This window comes from Aythya ferina (assembly GCF_964211825.1).
Source record: "Aythya ferina genome assembly, chromosome: 1".
NCBI classification, from domain to species: Eukaryota; Metazoa; Chordata; class Aves; order Anseriformes; family Anatidae; genus Aythya; species Aythya ferina.
In genome coordinates this window covers 140,671,966-140,691,343 of record NC_140296.1, presented here as the reverse complement: position 1 = coordinate 140,691,343, position 19,378 = coordinate 140,671,966, and the positions used below count along the sequence as shown (strand labels likewise).

Below are 19,378 nucleotides of genomic sequence, written 5' to 3'. Positions count from 1 at the left end.
GCTCATACCATACAACCACTGCCAGCAGGAAGATTGACATACAACTCGGAAGTAATGATTTCCCATCTAAGCTACAACATGTTAGGTTGGGTGATGATAAACAGTATCAAGTGGTCCAGCCGGCATGCTACAAAGTGGTGTGCTTGGTTCCCAATACTAGTAACGGCATTAAATTAACTTAAACTAATCCATTGTTTTGATAAATAACTCTAATCTCCTATCTCTGTCTGCAACTGCAATTTTGTAAGCACTCATTTGGTGCCTCTAATAATGTGGGGGCTTTTATTAGCCTTCTGCTTGGAATCTGGACATGTAGTCCTGGGAACTGTTCAGAGTAAACTAAAATTTTGTGTGTTGCAGGGGGGGAAGCATGATCTAAATTTAAATGGTAAAGTTCTGCTTTCATTTTCAATACTTAAGGGCATTCAGTTAATAAACATCATACATCTTCAAATAAAATAAAAACCAAGTAGTAGATAATGGACTTTGTGAAAGCTCTGACTTATCTCAAGCCTGCATCTTGGAGGATTAACATAACTTAGTTTATGGTGGTCATCACAGCTGCCAGGAGACCTGGCCCTGCCTCTCTGGAGTGCAATAGATACAAGGAGTGTTCTGGTCTCAGCTAGTTAATTAGCTATACTCATATAAAAGTATATATCAAGAGGAAGCTCTAATACATTTTACTCTTGAAAAATAGTGAGTTATTCCCCCCAAAGCTGAGGTGCTATTTGTATGAGATTCTTTTGCACATTTTTGATCCATAGAAATTACACAGATGGCAAAGATAACCAGTCATATATTCAAAACTCTCACAGTCATTATCTCATTCAGTGGTTTACCCAGTTTAAAGTGACCTTAGCAATGGGATTTTCTTCATTCCTTTTACATGATGCTGCAAACACCAAGTTCCTGTTTGTTCTGAGGGGACGTTCAAGATCCCACGGCAGTTTTGCAAGAGCATTACGTCAGCTTTTCCTGCTAGGATCTTATCCTTAGTCCTGAGGATTGGTAGGTATGTGCCACCCCCATGGATTGCAGTGTCAGGTGTTCAGAGACCCTTAAGGTCTAAGGAAGTTTGCAATTATGATGATGTGAACTTCTGTTATTTTCCCAGGCCAATCTGATAAACTGCTCATTGCTGAGTTATCCTTCTAATGCTTTTCTTAAGAACACTTCCTCGGTTTCACCCCACAATCTTTTTAGAGTAAGCAGAGAGAATAGAAACAATTCCACTTTCTCTGCCAGCAGCTGAATAAAGAAATATAAGCTTATTTTTCCTGTTACTGCCCTGTAGAGTGCTGTAACCTGGCTGCAGCAATCTGCATTTGCTTAGCTGTTGATGATGACATCATAAGAATTGTGAGGAAACACAGCCCTGGGAATCTATAATCTTGACAAGTAAGAAAACCTCCAATTGCTTGTAATGCAAGGCTGATGCAGTGGCTAGGGAGCCAGTCTGAGATGTGGTTTACATTCCTTGCTCTGCCACGCTTTTGTTTGGTTTTGCCCAAAATAATAAGTGATTACATTTTAAGTGTGCCTAGCAGAGCAGAGGTAGCCAGCATCACATTAATAACCTTTAGACAGTGTTGTTCTCTAAGGATGCCATTGCACACTCTTGTCCTCTCCATCTGTCCCCACCAAGTCTCTTGTTGTCATGCCTCAGTCTCAGTGCACCCATCTGGTGCTGATTCACATGGTTGTGAGGAAGAGCACCACATGAAATCAGTTCAGTTGCAATCATCAAAAAAGGTGCTCTTTCCCTGAGATTTATTTTTTTTTTTTCTGTAAGCCCTGATCATTCCACTGATCCTGGGAAAGGCACAATGCCTCCAGAAGCCAATGTGGCCAAACTGAGAACAGAAGGTGGTCTTGTGAGAAAGGTGGGAAATGCTTGAACTGGCTTAGCTTCTGCAGAAAATGTGCCCTACACCTGATGATTTCACTTATGCTAGGGCATTTCTAGAAATTCTTTTTAAGATGTATCTTCTGCTTTCAGCACCTGAGCAGCTTTTGAAAAACTTAGTCTTTAGCTTCTCTGCATGCTCCTCAATTTCATCTGGAACCTGGATATAATTGTATAGCTGTGGAAATAAATGGATTATCACTGCAGATAGGCTGATACTCACAAAGCATAAGTGTTTAGGAAATATAAATATTGCTTTTTACTTGGATACTAAAACAATGCTTGCATAAATGGACCTTTAAAGAAAGCATTAATTGTTCTTTGTTGTTTGTTAGAAGCTGCATTTTCCGTGAGCTGTTCACAGACAGCAAGAATATTCTGTGACCCTGAGTTCCCTACTGCTTCTTATAAAGGAGACAAATTTAGGTGACATTTTTTATTTTCCTCATGCTCCCTGACATATCTTCCTCAGCAGGTAAAGATGAGTCGTGTCGTCTGACAAATAAGTCTGCTGCAGGGTGGGACGAACTCTTTAGCTCCAGCTGACTTCAGCCAAAGCTGAGCTCCTTACTCACTTTTCTTATCGGAGCAAAGACTATTTTTCAAGTAGTCTGATCCCCTCTTTATCGCATTGTTTTCATATAGAAGGAAAGATATGGTCTTTAAGCTTCACTTACAGACAGTGGCCTGCCCTCTGGGCTCACTGTGCTTAGACCGCAGAGCACCTGGGAGTGTCATAGCACCTCCTGCCCCTCCAGATCCACCTGGGGCAGATGTGACCGAGCCCCAGTGACATGGAGCCCTGAAGGGGGCAATAAAACCCACAGCAATCCTGTTCCTGCCCCTCCATGGCTTCTGCTCCAGATGGGTTTAGCTACTTTATCTCTTCTGCATGTTGTCACAGAGGAGGAACAGTCAAGGCAGTGATTGCTGCTCTCTCCATTGATTCTGAGGTCATAGCCGGAGGAAGAATTTTATTATTCCTCCCTATTCTGAGTTCATTCTCCCATTTTTCAGAGTCTAACCGAAAGAAAGCATCATAAGTGGCAAGAAGAGATGAATAATTCACTGCTCTAAAGGAGTGAGCATGGTCTGGATAGAAAAGAGACATTTCATGCACTCATTTTAATTAGATGAAGAACAAGATTTAAAGGTATATCACTCATTGATATAGTAGATAAGAAGGCCGTGACTGTGTTTAGGAAAGCAGAGAAGCAGCAGACAATCATTGTAACCTGTTGTCAGATAAGCCACTGTGACAGAAGGTATTGGCTGGAAAAGAGAAAGCCATTCCTGGAAAAAAAAACAACAACAACAAAACAAACAAGAAAAAAAAAAAAAAAAAAAAAAAAAAGACAATGAAAGGACAGAAACACCACAGAATTTTTTCTTAGATGATCAAGCATAAGGAGGCTGTTTGTGATTCGGCTGTTGAATTGTTCAACAGCTAGAAGTACCCTGCCATTGCTCAATATAGCTATATATTTCTGCAATGACTTTTGTACTGAATTCTTCCTTCTCTGAATGGAGCCTGAGGCACAGCCCACTGAAGTTATCAGCAGCTTTGCCTTTCTCTTTGTAGGTTGGATCTTATGCCCCTGGGGGGTTGTTTAGGTACAATGAGATAAGTAATGCTCTCAAATTGATACCAGCAGCAGCCCCACCCCTACTAGAATGAGAAGCAAGACTGAAACCACAGTGCCTGCCATAGCTGGAAACTAGAAGGCTTACGCTAAATTCATGCATTGTAGAGCAGTCTCCTGAAGAGAGGGCTTCTGATCTCTCCAGTGTTTTCTGTGAGGGTTCTTGCAAACATTTCACTAGATAACAATCTTATACTGGAGTGTTTGCTTTGCTATTCAGGGCTCTGAAAAGCTTGTCTTTACAGGAAAATCATCTCACGTGAAATGAAGTACAATTACGATTCCTCAACAGCTCTTACATGGATAGGCCTACTCCTGGTCTTTCTCTGGTTGGCTAAACTGAACTGATTTCAAAACTCAATGTGAAAAGGGTTTTTAGGACAAATTCTGACTGTTGGGGCAGGGAACTTCTCCAAAACTATCTGGCTACCTTATCTCCCTACTATTTATTTGCCTACCTTCTTGCCTAGGCTTGCACTGCTGTCTAGATGGTCCCAGTGAGGATCACTGCAGCCACTCACCTGCTGTTGCCAGGGGGCTTTATACACTTGCTGTGGAATACGTTGGCAAAGTTAGTCGCTTGGAAGTGTGTCCTTTGTGGGTGTCCAGTTTTGGTCAAAAGTATCACTTCAGGTGCTTACCTGCATCTTTCTGTCACTGTCACTAAGTCAAAAGTCCTCCCACACCCTGCAGCTCCCTGAGGGGTGGGGGAAGGTGCAGAGGGAGGCGCCGGTCTCTGCTCCCTGCGACCAAGCACAGGGCGTGCAGGAACAATATAATGGTTCTATTCTATCCAAAGAAAGCATGTGGCCTAATAGAGGAAAAGAACATCTTATGGATGTCTGTAAACACACAGCTAATGAAACATGGACAATAACTGCAAGCTAGGATTAGACTCAGCTGTTGTTTCGTTATGTTTTTGCTCCACCAGACTTGAGCTAGCTTTCAGTTAGCTGTCAGAAGAGTGCCTAATACAGGGCAGATGGATGTGCTATAAACCACAACAGGCGACTAATGAATCTAAAGGGGTATTACAGGATGGCATGCCAAATGGGTCATGGTAAAAACATTGCTTTGGTACAATGCCTGAGGGAGAGCCTAGGTAGTTCAATTTATATATTGGAAGTACAGGAAGTACATAAAGAAAAATGAGTATCATTACAGCTGTTGTAAATCACCCTTATTGGTAAAGATTTTACTAGAAACTTTTTGATGAAAATGTTGTCATTTTAGGCTAGTGCCCATCTGACTCCCACTTCCCATATTCTGAAAGGAAACCTGAAATGCTTCAAATTTTGGTCAAATTTCATGGCAGGTTTACCCATATTCCTGCTTGAACACTCTCTTTTTCTTTTCCTACCCTTTTCAGAAGTAAAAATATTTTTTTTCAATAAAAGAATTGTAAGAGGAAAAAAATGTGATAACTTCCTAGCTAACTATGTTTTGAACTAGTTCTGATAAATAATTCCAAAGATATAAATAGTCATAATGCTAAAATAATTTCTGGGATTACCATTGTCAATATAATACATTTTCATGGATCCTCCTGTCTTCTCTTTGTTTTGCAAAATAAAAACTAGATGACATACCAGTTTGAATCTGAAAAGATCTTAAATCCATCAACTGATGTATTATCAGCTGGTTTGATGTTCTTGCTTGCCATTGCTGGCAATTTTACGTAAATCATGTGTTTGCATTCTTTTTACCAACACTTGCCAATCAAACCATTAAAACAGATCACTTTCCCTTCTTCAAACATTTATTTTCAGGACTTTCACAAAAAAAGATCTCATGTCCCTTTCTTTGTACAATAAGCAAACTCAGCCTGGTTTTATGCAGGTGATGCAAACATCGGAAAATCAAGTACCAAAAAGAGGATTAATGAGTAACTAGTTCCTTCAGAAGTTTGGTGCATGGCTGCACAGCTGATGGCCCATGGGTCTTTTCCATCAGGTTTTGGCAAAATGATTTTTCCACTGTTAGATGGGATCATAAGATATATTTGTATCCAAAAGCCCTATGAATATGAACAAATCCCTATAATGTCATCTTGTCACTGGTTGTCAAAATTTTGGATAACACCAACTTAAAAGATTGGGAAATCTTTCACATGCCTTTTAAACATTTCCCAATCACTTCAGTGAGGTTAGATTTTTTTTGTTTTTTTTCAAAGAACCAGATCCAACACCAGCCTCTGTAGGTGTTCTAATTTACCGTAAGTATATTTAAGCTCTTAAGATGCAAATAGTGGCCTCATTAGATCTTCCAGAAGCAACAAGTTTCCTGGCACTTATCTGCAGCTCTGGGGACATACTTATGTTAAAAATTTTAGCCCTCAGTCTCTGTTTATAACTTGCGATTTCTGACATTTTCTTTTTTCTTTTTTCTTTTTTTCTTCCCTAAGAAGTACAGTCCCTGTACCTCTGTCAGTTTAGAATTTGCTTTATAGGTTTTTTCATACATATACATATATATATATATATATATATATAATATTCCCATAGCTTCTTTAAAATAATTGGAAGTTTTGTGCATTAATACAGAATTGGGTGACCAACACTACATTATATGGGACAGCAGAGTAGAGGTGAAAAAACATGGACGTAAATCAGGAGAAAGTACAAAATTGTTAAGGTGTCTTTTTGTACTTAGAGGTAGTCACTAATAACGTTTTTCTGTAAGTCAAAGTAGTGTGTTTTTTTTAGGTTGTTAATTCTACCAACAGTACTCAAATAGAGAAAGAGAAGTAAGGAGGGTTAATTTAAAGGTTTAGGTTGAAAATCATTAGGAAACTTGAAATGATTTTTGATTAGGTTCTTAAGTCTAAGAAAAGTAATGACAAAACTCTTTTAACTAGCCTACTTAGCTAGGTGCAAAAAAATGTTTAGTTGATCACTTGCATGATCAGCTAAATGGAAGAAATTTTGGAGGCTTAGGCTAAAATCCAAGCTGTTAGGGATGTATTCACAACAGCTGGCTTTAGCCTTCCAAGACTAATTATTCCAAGATCTCTAACTGATAGAGATGGAGAGGGTTGGTCCTTCATAATGCAAATCAAAAATGTAAAATTACACTTCTGCATTTAATTACAGTCTGGAGAACCTTGTCTCTGTCCATTGGATAAAGAATTGCAGGGAGTTAACACCTCCCTGCTTTTTTTTTTTTGGCCCATCACGTACACTCAGGTTCCAGTAATGTTATGGATATTTGGGTTTCTTAAGTATGCAGGGTCATTTTGACATACTGGAGGGCAGGTTAGGGACATTCCAAGGATCTCTGTGAGTGCGCTGAGAGCTTGTGTTTTTTCACAGTGAACTGTTAGGAAATCTTGTCTGCTTCTCTTAGTATGAAATAAGAGAAAATAAATGGTCAAAGCGATGGACTACAAGTACGTATGACTTATGTTTGCGCTACAGAGTGGGTAGGTTATCAGCCTAAATAATAGCCAAATTTAGGCTTGACCAATCTGATGCAAGTAAAAGTAGTTGACTGTAAGTCAGAGGTTTGTATGTGTTAACAGAAAAGGACCATATGGAACCAGAGGAAATTCACTGTGAGCAAGATAAAGGTTGAGAAAGAAGCAAAAAACGTCAGTAGATCCCCAGTGGAAAGGACAGCAAACCCTGATACAGACAAATGCAGTCTGCAATTCAAGCCAACTGACATACCAGTAATAATAATAATAATAAAGCCAAATAGAGCCCCAAGATTCATCTTTCTGATGAATTTCTGTTTTCAGTTCAAGTCCATATCTAAAGTAGATGGGACACGGAAAGAGAGGAGTGACCATTTAGCAATGGCCAAAAGCTCTGAAGCCTATGTCTTCACCTACACCACAAAAAGAGAGTCCAACAGAGTGGAGAAAATACCTTTTATATGCAAGGTTATTTCTGGTATAGAAGTGAGAGCAGAGCAGTCACCCACACACATAATGAAGGTGATCTCCTGGTAACACTGTTTTTCCTTTAATTCTAGCTGTGCATTTAATACGCTAGTTTTGATAAAGTGAATCAATGTAGAGGCCTCCAAACCAGAGTGCTGGCAGAAGAGGATGTCTCTGGATACCTTTCCTTCCTTTTGCCAGCTGGATAACTGGCACTGCCAGAAAATCAGCACAAAAATGGCTATGCAACATAATTAGATGAGGCCCTGTGTTTCTAGCATACTTTGCAAGGTATCTTTGCTTTGCACTCAATCATAACAGCCTGCTGAGCAGACCTGCTGCAGTTTAATTAAAGCGTCTGGGTCCACCTCCTGTTCCTCTTTAATAACATTAGTCAGAAGTGAATTGTCTGGTGCCTGCCTCTTCCAGGCTAGCGTGAGCTGCTGATGCAGAGCTGGCCAGATTGGTTAATTGCACCCCTGACTTTTAAAGGTCAGGTCTTACAGAATCTAATAACACTCAGAAGATTTCCAAAACAAGGTAAATTGGAAAGAAGAGTCTGGATTCCTCTGATGTGACACTGCCTACTGAGGCCTGGGACAGATCAACATCTCCTGCAGCTCCCCAGCTGAGTAGTTGGCTGGTCCTGGCAGCAAGGGCAACAGCCAGGCTGGAAAGGGCATTTGCAAGGACAGCTTCATCTCTGATTTTGAGCAGCTGGTAGAGTTGCACTGACTTCTGGAAGTATGCACTAAAGGAAAGAGGGCAGAGCAAGGGAAAAGTTTATCAGAGAAAGCTGTGAAAACACATCACTACTCAGCTGATTTGTCTTTGTGTAAAGGATTGCATCATATCCCCAAAATTCTTCATCCTTAGCTTATCCTAATAGGAAAACTGAATAGTTGCTCAAGCAGTATCAGTTGGGATAGAAAAATGCAGAAATTAAAAAAACATCTTGAGAAGACTAAAGGATGCACATCCTCAGCTTCTGTCATGATCTAACTGTCCCAGTCAGGAAGAGAGTGGATGTGGTAAGGAGGACATGTAACTAGCATTTACAGTTTGTATGGTTTATTCAAAGCTAATAGCCATCATATTTGAAACGCAAATTATTGTCTGTTTTAACCTCCTTTATAGGAGAGCGTACAGCAATTTGTGTTGTAAGCACCTGTCTTCTGGCAGAGGACAAGGGACAGCTGAGGGCAGTTGTTGCTCTTTTCCTCTCCCCAGGATGCCTGGAGGCAGCAGGCTGGAAACTTCCCTTGTGGGAGGGAAGGGTGGTCCTCGGCTGGGGTGCTCCTTCTTTCCTCCCATACTGTTCATTTTCCTCTTCATGCAAACACCTGAAAAGAGTTTAGGCTTTAAATCCTAAAAATATCCAGTCCTCCCTCTGTTCCTAATTCATCTTGCAGTGAGCCAGGTGGTCTTCACTGTAATAGCCACAGATAAGGGGAAGTCTTAAGAGGTATCAAAGAGCTCTTGCTCTGCTTGCGAAGGAAGAGGAGTCAGTCTATTTAGTTACAGCTGGGACTTCCTCTTCTTTTGGCAGATAGCCCTGTTTAAAATCTTCCATTTGCCATGCTACAACTGAGTTTATACAAAATGAGTGGGGTAGATATGTATTTTTGGTCTTTCTGTAGTTGATGATTTTCTAACATTGTTTATCAATTAAAACATCACAAAATGTTTGAACAGCTACTTATATTTGTTCCTTACTTTTCTTTTTTCACTCAGTAAATTTTAGCTCTTTTTTTTTTTTTTTTTTTTTTTTTTTTTTTTTTTTTGAACGTGCTTCTTTTCAACTGGCTTCCATGTAGATGATGTAGTTTGGGTAAGGAGATGTTTACAAACTGATATTAAAACACTCTTCTTGTTTGTCCAAAACATAAATTGAATAAATAGTAGTTACTAGTTTACTGGCATATTTCTTTTCTTTACTTGGTTTTTGCAAACAATGTAGGGGTGTTTGTTCTATAATTAAGAACATTTAGAATATTCTAAAAAAACTTACTGGTTTGTTTTCTCTAGAAAGATATGTTTCTGCAAGAATAAGATTTAGAAGGTAGTTCTAGGTTTGCACAGTATATTGCTGCTTTCCTGATTATTCATCTCCTTTATTTTTTATTGTTTTATTAGGTATTCACCCACTGAGTCACTATCCTTTTTTGTTGCTTATGCTCCAGCTCCCTCTGCTATACCTATTTTGTCTAACAGTATGCCCTAAAATTAATAAAAAGAAGCCTAATGTAGATATATTCATGTTTCAAGTACTGAAGCACCTTTTATACTTTGGATGGTTTTTGCTACCATCTTCCTACACTGATATGAACTTCTCTGCACCAAACCTACGTTCTTTACAATCATACTGCATTACAACTTCTGTATCCTTTGTAATTCAATGCAGCTTCCCAATCACTTCTGGTATTGTTTTCCAGATTTCTCAGCTAGTCCCTGTGTTATCTTCCTTCAGCTATCACCTCGATTTTGTATGAGTTAATTTTGAGTTCCCAATTCCTATGTATGTATCTAATATCCTTCAAGTTAATTTTGACAGTCCTGATAATTTATCACTGATAAGTAACCAGTAATGTTTCCTGTTTTCTAGTCAGTGTTTCACAATTTCACACTTGCATGTAGCTTCTATCCACATTATGTTTTCAGCTATATAAACAAGCTAACAGAAATATCTGATATTTGCTCTTAGATAATTCTGTTTTCACCTACAGTTCTACAAGATGACACCTTCACTAGAATAAAACATTTAATGATAAATAGAAGGTACACAGATGCAACATAACTCTCTGGAAGCCAACCTTCAATGTTGACATAGGAAAAAAAAATCTCCAGTTCTGGATTCCATCAGGTAATGCTACTATGTGACATTTTCCTGCATAGGCTGAAATTATTCTTTAAAGTTAAGACTTTATTGCCTATATTTTTTTCATAATATCTAAAGTATATTACATTCATAAAGTAAAATGTACTGAGAAAAAACAGCACTCAGATTCACTTTGAATACTATGTTGATTTCATCCAAATTAATGTTTATTTGTTTCGGTTACTTGAAGCTTCCTTGTAAACTGAAATTGCTCAGCACTTCTTTTGAAGTTTGAAATAGTTCAGTTAACATACTTTTTCCATTAGTTCTTCATCTGCTTCTGTTCTTGTTTGTTTTGAATGAGACCAGAAGAAAATACTATGTTTTCCTCACAGATGGTTCTCTTAAGATTCTGATTTTTTGTGCTACTGGAGATGTCTTGATGCTTTGTTACAACCTATTTCTGCACATGCGACCCCTGTGCTGGTACCTACATGCAGCACTAAATAAGGCTCAGTGTACAAGATCATGAATCTCAGCTTCACTATGTAAGAACAGTAATTTGGCAAGCTTTCCTAGCATTGCTGAATTTCAAAGCAGGAATTGATCAGATTAAGTATTCTTTCGATTTGACATCAGATATTCTCTTGTAGCATTACCCCTCACTTAGAGCAACAAACATTGCTAGGTATATGAGAAGAAAGATATGCCAAAAATTCAGAGGACTTTTGCCAGCAGGTGTTCCATTTGGTTTCTAGTTAAGTGTGTTCAAAGACCTCTCCATATTTGTCTACACAGTGTCCTATCTATTTTGGAGTTGGGTTAGGAGTAAATGTATACTTAAAATCATTGAATGGTTTGGGTTGGAAGGAAACTTAAAGACCAAAAATTTCCATGCCCTGCCGTGGGCAGGGACGCCTCCTGCCAGCCCAGGCTGCCCAAAGCCCCATCCAGCCTGGCCTTGAGCACCTCCAGGGATGGGACAGCCACAGCTTCTTTGGGCAGCCTGTTCTGGGGCCTCATCACCCTCTGAGTGAAGCATTTCTTCCTTATATATATAATATAAATCTACCTTCTTTTAGTTTAATGCAATTACTTGATCTTGTAAATTCTGGATTGCTTGATTTTACTCGACATCTGGTGCTTAACATTCCCAACTACCCACCAGTGCTGTCAGTCCTATGTACATTTTTAAGCTGTGCACTCAGGTGCTTCTTATAAGACGTGGATTAGACATTACTGGCAGCGTGAGCCCAGCATGTATATCCATGAGAAAACAGACTTCAGTCTTGACAGTGCTTCTCTACAAGTATAAATCAGTATTCTTTCATAAAGCCCTCCAATATCCTAGTACCTATAATTACAGATCTTTATTGAAGACTATAAACCATTTCATGCTTTTGAGAAAGAAAATTGTGATTATATTCTATGGATGTGCAGTATGCAGGTTAACCAGCTGCTGTTCTGAGTATTATTTCCCTTTATTTTGTTCTAAATTATCTGTACCAGCTGTTCATCTTTCCAGAGTGATGTTGTAACATTGAAACATGAGAGAAACAGGAAGCACTGACTAGATGTTACTTTTTTTTCTTCATAATTATATGCTCTCTCTTGCTCCTCATCTGTGCTTATTGTTTTTATCCCACACTGAGTAGACTCAGGTGTGAACTTTGCTTTTCTGTAGTGTGTTAAAAATACTGTACTGAAGAAATATTATTTTGATTTAAAAGAAAAAATAATAATACTAAAGCTTAATTATTAGTTCAGGCATGACTGAAGCAGTCAAGTGATTAGTATTTAGGAATGATGGTAAGGATGCGTTATTGTGCAAAATAACTTTATTATCGTGGTAGCTATGTTAGATCCTAGACCTGTCTAATGCACTCATTTATCAACATTTTCTCACAAACCTAAGGCACACGTGTATAGTTCTCTTCCAATATACGAAGGTTTGAAGAGGATAAAATCTATGTCCATCTTTAAAGACTTGGTTCCCCTGATGTGGGCTTCAGCTGCCATTAAAGCACAGATTCTAGTTGAAATTGAAGCTCAAAAAGCTGTTACACTGCTGAGAATTCATCACCAGGAGAAGCTGCATTGCTGGTACTAGTGGGAGTAGAGGACTGACAGCTCCTACAGTATAGAACTGTATTTTTAAGCAGCAGACCTTGAGGATTTGCTGGAAAGTTACTCCTATTTCACCCTTATGACATAACCAGGAATCAAGTCTTTCAGTCTGGGAGTTTCTGCTTCTGTAGACTGGTCCTGAGAGCTGGATTATGCAAGCAAGGAGCAGACTCTGTAGGGAGACATCCCAATCTGAGCTGCAGCCAAGTGTGAGGCAGCTCTGGAAAATCAATGCAATTGATGAAGCTTGACATTTTAATTGTCTTTTGTTTGCAGAACTAAATTAGGTTATGAAGAACAATGATCAGTGGCTGTGATTAAAAGTTTGAAATGTGCCAAGTATCCTGAGATTTGAACTAGACTGTGAGTGTACGTTGTATGTAAGTGCTAGGTTTTAAGTGGCTGTAAGCAAATAGGGGCCAAGAAAACAAGTGAGATTGTCAAAGCCAAATGAAAATGCTTTTCCTCCTCCGCATTGTCCCTGAAGAGCTATTGTGTTAGAATTTGGTTTCCAAAGTTATCACTAATTTGTGAACTAGCAGGATTTTAATTCCGCTTTAAGTGGAATCGTCAATGCACCTGTAATGCTAGAGTCCCTAGTGGCACTTCTGTAATGATATCTCTATACTATATTTGACTTGCACCATAGCAGCAAATAATTTAAATGGAAATTAAATGAATGTAAAAGAACATGTATGTGTCCTTGAATTCTGAGCTCTGCTAAGACCACTTTGTTTGTTTTGTTTAAAACAAACAAACAAACAAAAAAACCTCTAGCATGATGAAGTCTCCTAGCTGAAAGGTGCTTGGTGTTTTCCTCCTTAAATTCACTTTCTTCTACCAGGAAAGAATATGTAATGCCAAAGTAACCTTGAGTCCAGATAAACAGCTTAGTGTTCCTATAGTGCAAACCTCCCTATGGTTTTATTGCTCCCTTGAAATACAATTGCTATAGAAGTGTCTGGGAAACTGTACTAAAACTGTCCCTTTGAATGTATTAATTAGAATCTGTCAAGCATATTTTGACTGGAAACAGTTCATGACACAATGAATACATTTTTGGCCTTAAAAGGATACTAAGACAGGAACAACAACAAAAATTAGTTAATACTTGTTGTATATTTTTGTTTCTAAAGTTAGATAGCATAAGTCTCAGCAGGGACTACTCTTGATCTACTGACTACAAGGTCTACCTTGTCCCATGAAATTCTCAAAAACAACAAAGCTCTTTATTCTGGGTTTCAGGCTTGGGTTGTTTGGGGCCTGAGTGTTTACTCTCCAGAGACTTGCATTCATCAACCACACATGAACATGGCCTGCTATTAAGCGATTAAAGTTCTGATATTTATGGTCCCACACTGTTGTAGGATGAATGAATCATGTATTTACTTGGGAGATTAGACACAAGGGACCTGTTGCACAGCAAACAACCATGCCTGTAGGTTTTGAAGCACTTGTGGGCTATAAAGCACTAGCTTAATGATGCTGTTCCTCCTGAGTAATGTCAAAATGTCTTTGCTACTTAAATGCAGCCTGCGATGATATCAAAAGGAATACCTGAGAAAGTCAAAGATAACGAGGGATGGGAATTGAGTGAGGAAAATAAGTTGGCTAGTTGTCACAATTCAATGTCCCAAGTTATCAAATTGTATTCTAGACCTTAAGCTGGACTTGAGCACAGACATGTCTGTGAGAAATGGTCTAAAAGGGTAGGAAAACAGGAAAAGCATGGGGCACAGAGGTACACAGTTTCTGCTTTACTTTTGGGGGCAGTTACAGGGAGGCAATCTGTCAGCAAAATTGTTGTCTTGGAAAAACTGTTTAAAAAAAAAAAAAAAGCAGTACTGTTTGCTCCAATCTTTGGTGACTGGTACCACTTATTTTCTGAGCTGTGCTCACTGCTTTGCTGCCTGCATAAGGAGCAGTGGAAAGCCTTAGGGCTCAAATCAGTTGGCTGAATGTAAGCATGAAGTGGCATTAAAAATTCCCTATTGTACATTATGTGGCTGTGACCACACCTTAGAAAAGCATGGGTGTTTGATGGGTCCGGTCTCACCTAACAGTCTCCTGTGCCTGTCTCAGGCATGGCATCTCAGATGGCACTAGATTACTGTTTAAGCAGTTTCGTAGAGCCCTGGCTGGTCATGAAGAGCACAGACATCTCATGTAAACCTGAGCTAGTAGGCACGTTAAATTTTGCTTTCTGCTAGAGTCCTACCTTTAGTCTCTCTCAACATCTCTCCCACAGGGGGCTTCATAATGGGATCTCACAACTAAATTCACACCCATAAGAAGCTGAATAACTTGGGAATAACTATGGCCCAATAATAATGCTCAAATGATCCTTTGAGGCAGGTGTTGTAATAGGAGGCCATTTTTACTCTTTATTTGCTTGCTTTCTTCTTGCAGATGAATATGAGTCTCTTCCCACTAATACCTTTGATTTACATCCCTAAGGGTTTTCCTCCTTACAGAAATGCAAATGACAAGTGAGTTAGAGCCCACTTAGGAGAATACCCACCAGTGACAGTGGTCACAAAACTAAACTGTTTCTGTGGGTATTGCTTTGGGATAGCTTGCATATCACCAGATGTATTGACCGAACAAGGTTATAACATCAGCTTGGGACAATCTCTGAGAGTCTAACATCCACAGTTTATCTGCCACAGCTTAAACTGCTCAGAGACAAAACACTTCTCATTAATTTTGCTCTTTGAGCGACTAGTGGGATAGCAACAGTAGTGTGAAAAATGAAGATGTAGTAGTGTGTTGAGGACGTTAATTATCTGTGGGATAGATAGGTATTTACTCTCAGAACAAGGTTACCCTATTACAGAATTATTGGAAAACTAAAGAGGGAGGAGGTAAAAGATAAGCTCACCTATTAAAGACTTTACAAACTGGATGGGAAAACTGGATGTGTGTGGGAAAACTTGATTGCTTTGTTTGGAAGGAAATGTGTTTTTTAAGTAAAAAGAAAATATTACAAGCCAACCTCCAGCTAGCCTCTGTCTTACAGGAAATAAAGGAATTGCTAAATCTTACTCTGCCTGTACAATTTCCCTTCCTCACAGCCCAGTTACAATCCTGCTTTGTAGAAAACTGATGAATCAAGTGACTGGAAAGACCCTGATGAAAATAACATACCCACTCTTGTACTGGTGAGATCAAACAGAAACCTTTGCTGCAAGAGATCACTATCAACATTTGTGACACTACATAAACCACAGTACAAAAAGACAGTTCCTACTCCCTTAAAATAGACATTGACATAAAGCAGAGCAGGTCAGCTGGGGAACAGGAATAACTGTAAAAAATATGTGGGGTTATCCCTACTAATATTTGATTCTAGTGCTGTCCATTCATATTTGCTCACTAATAGTTTGGAGAAAGAGGGAGAAAATACATAGTACAAAAGTTCCATTTTTTTGTAATTGATTTAGAAGTGTTACATTGTGGATTGTGTTGTGCAAGTAGAGAATTTCACCTCTCTTCCAGCACAAATCAGGGCATTAGATAGTTTTTTTGACCACTAAGTAAAACTGCTCTTGCTTATGTTACAGTTCTTTATCTTGGGAAAGCAGGCTTAAAAGTTTCCGCTCTAATTCAATAAGTAGACCTTGTTCATGTCTGACAAAAAAGACTAATCTGAATTCTGAGAAATTCCTGCACATAGCAGACAAATAAAACATCATGATCAATTTCCATAATTCTCATAAATTTTCCTTCTGACCCTGAAGTATAAACTTGTTTTCATTGCCTAAGGTAGGAATGATTAGGAAGTCAAGAATTCAGTTATTTCACGCTTGATGCTATAAGATTACATCTCTTTCACTTAATTTTCTTTGGAGCTTCTTTCCAAGGATGCCACTGTGTTCTGGATTAGGTCAGACTTCACATGTCTAGTCTGTACATGCTCACACAGTAGGTGTGTGTGGCATCAAAACTTCATCAGTAATTACTGAGATAGTTTGCTACTTCTTGTATCTCTAATGCTACTACCTGTACTTACACATGGGTATTACATCATCTTCTGTTTGGGTCAGTATCTTTGGTCTGAGGTATCTGTCAAGCCTTCAGTTCCCTCTTACAACAGTGGTCTGTCTTTCAAGTGTGTACCCATGCTTAGAAACTGAGAAGGGCTCTGTTTTCCTGAGGTTCCCAAAAAAAGACTTTTTTTTTTTTTTCCCCATACTGCTTAAAGTCTGTGTTCTGAGAGAAAGACCTTTGGAAAGGTTAGGCAAATGTGGCTGATGAATACAATTAAATCGATTGCAGAATGAAGCTTCAAACGGGTGAAATATTTAATTTGCATCCCGTTCAGTCACTTATGACCTTTTTATTTACGAATGATGTTTTGCCACTAGTCTACCAGTGACACTGGCCTTTGTTTCAGAAATATGCTGAAATCTTTGTCATGTTGCTGATGTTCATGACAGCAAAATGGCCTGGAGCAAATATTCGCCTCATATAATTTGACATAACTCCATGGAAATCACTGAAGCTATTGAATACTTCTCCAGGGAAAGGATCAAACTCAAAGTATATGTATATATGTTTTCATAAGAACATATTTTCAGTTTTACATGTTTCAAAAACACAGTTGTGACTCAGAAAAAAATAAAAATTGCTTCCCCATCTCCCCAGATACTGTAATAGCACTTGCCTTTTAGTTAGAGAAACTCCTGAGCAATTCCAGTCTCATATATATATATATATATACACATATATATGTTATTTATAAACTATGAAGAACTAGAAATAGAAGTGTAGATAGAACAGAATGGCTCTTTCATCCAGGCTCTGCATTTGATATTTGTGTTTTCATGAGCTGTGGCCAAAACCAGGAAATGGGCTGATCAAATTTCTTGTGCTGTTAGGGCAGTTGATATTACCTCAGGGAAGTAATTATTGCCTTCATGTTTGCTATAATACAGTGAACACAAACAATTTAAAGCCACTGTCTACTACATCCCTTTGAATCTCACAAGCCAGCAAGGAACTTTTCTGGGCTTGAGGGTGCTGTTTGACCTGTTGTCCCACAGACCTGACATACCAGGAACTGCAGAGCCACACACAACCCAACGAGCAGCATACTGCTGCTGCACGGTGGAGCCAAGAACTATGGTCTTATCTTCACAACACGCTCGAGCACAATCACAGTGATGGCCTGATTGCCATTCACAGAGCTATTCCAAGAGTTAAGTGAGGCTTCAAGCTGGAGGAAGGCAATGGCTTGCGACTGATCTGAATCTTTGTCCTGCAGCTGGTGGAACTAGGGATGAAGCTGGGGCAGAGAGAGTTCTACTGGGTATGGTCTTACCCTGGTCCCTCTGCTTTGTGGCTGTTCTCCCCTGAGGTGCATTTACTCAAATGAACTGATTGTACCAGGCAACCTGGAGAAGACATATCAATCTCTATGCTCAAATCCACGTCACAAATTCCAGTTGGATCAAGTTAGGATGTAATATAGGCAGCAGACCCATCTCTACAAGCTGTAATGAGTCTCAAGTATCCTGGCTTATCTCCAGATGCATTTGGATGGGAAAAAACTTTTGACCAACAGCCATGTGGAATAAATCTCAACCAAGGATGAAAATGAATATAATCTTGTTACTGCTTTCCCACATACCAGTTGTTAGCTCCTAGCACAAACTTTACAGTTCACTTTTAGTTGAAAGGCAGACAAGGTAGAAAATAGAGTTAGCGTTGCCTGCTGCCACTAGAAATGCTTCCTCCAGGGAATGAGAAATGCATTTAGTAGCTCCTCTAAGATACTGTTTATGAACATTTTGTTGATTTCCCAGCTAGTAGCAAAATATTCCAAAGATGAAATCCATTCCCTTCTATGCAGATTATATACATAAGCAACTCCCAGGGGCGTAATGAAATATACAGTGGAGATGTATTTCTGTGAAGAAGTACTTTCTGTATTTTCAAATTTCATAGAGCTTTTTTATCATTAGGTTCCTCCAATTTTATACTAGTGAATCCCCACTTGGCTAATGTTCCTTCATTTGGTTTTCCTTTTAAAGTACTGTTTTTATTCAGCGGATCTCCTCCTTTCTTACACCCCTGCAAGCATGAAGATATGTTACACTTTTATTTGCTTCCATTACCAATCATTTATCATATAGAATAAGGACAGAATCTGGCCTACAGTGTTTGCTTGTGCTCAGTAAACATCCATCACAATTTTTTAGCTCATCTCAGCCAAGTCAATTCATTTTTCAGCCCTATTTTGTGTCAGATTACATCATTTGTATCTGAAGGAAAGAATGTGCTTTGAAGGCTGCAGTTACCATCCTTCCTATTCAGATTTTTAAAAAAATCAAACAAACAAAAAAAATGGCATCAGAAAAAGCAGTGTTTTTGAAGTGTTAATGGGAAGCATCTATGCTGGCTGTGTTGAAGAAGGATTTTTTTTTTAAAGCATTTACAGTAGATTTGGGATCTCTTTTATAATTTTTTGTTTTGTCATTGAAAGTAAAGAAGCTCAAAAAGAAATCAAACAACTAAATCTCTGGTTTAACACAAAAGGTTTAAACATGCAACAGAAAGGATGGATGGTCTGTTTGCCATAGAGGGGAGCATAACCCTAGTCTACATGGAAGGGCTGAGGTACTGCTGTTGGACCATGCCAAGCAATGTAAGAATATGCTTTATGGTGACATGAGGAAGGCACCTAGTTCTGAAAGACCAAGGTAAACTACGCAGAAAGCCAAACACTGCTTTCCTTAGACCACAACAGAGAAATCAGAGCAGGACTGAAGAGATTTCATGGCAAAAAAAATGCTTACTGCAGGAGAATAAAAACTATAGATTAAATTATTAAATTTGCAATGTGACCTGTGTGTTCCATGGGAGGAATGTTTTCTACAGTATAGAAGTGAGCGCTTGAAACATGCTTTGCCTCATGCAGATGTAAAGGTGATCACCCTTACATGGTTTCTCCATGTTAGGGTGATCGTTACTCTTGAAGACACTTCCGCAGTGCA

The 19,378-nt window shown here is 38.9% G+C and overlaps 1 protein-coding gene and 2 long non-coding RNA genes across 4 annotated transcripts in view; 2 read left to right on the top strand and 1 right to left on the bottom strand.

Moving 5' to 3' along the window:
• RERG (RAS like estrogen regulated growth inhibitor) overlaps nt 1–19,378 on the bottom strand; it is a 110,974-nt gene that overhangs the window by 31,481 nt on the left and 60,115 nt on the right. The gene's annotated exons all lie outside the window — the stretch shown is intronic.
• LOC311424356 overlaps nt 1–19,378 on the top strand; it is a 72,678-nt gene that overhangs the window by 25,416 nt on the left and 27,884 nt on the right. The gene's annotated exons all lie outside the window — the stretch shown is intronic.
• On the top strand, nt 9,210–12,967 carry LOC311424361. The gene is made up of 3 exons (XR_014686070.1): nt 9,210–9,266; nt 10,162–10,298; nt 12,169–12,967. It is a non-coding gene; the product is annotated as an uncharacterized lncRNA (long non-coding RNA).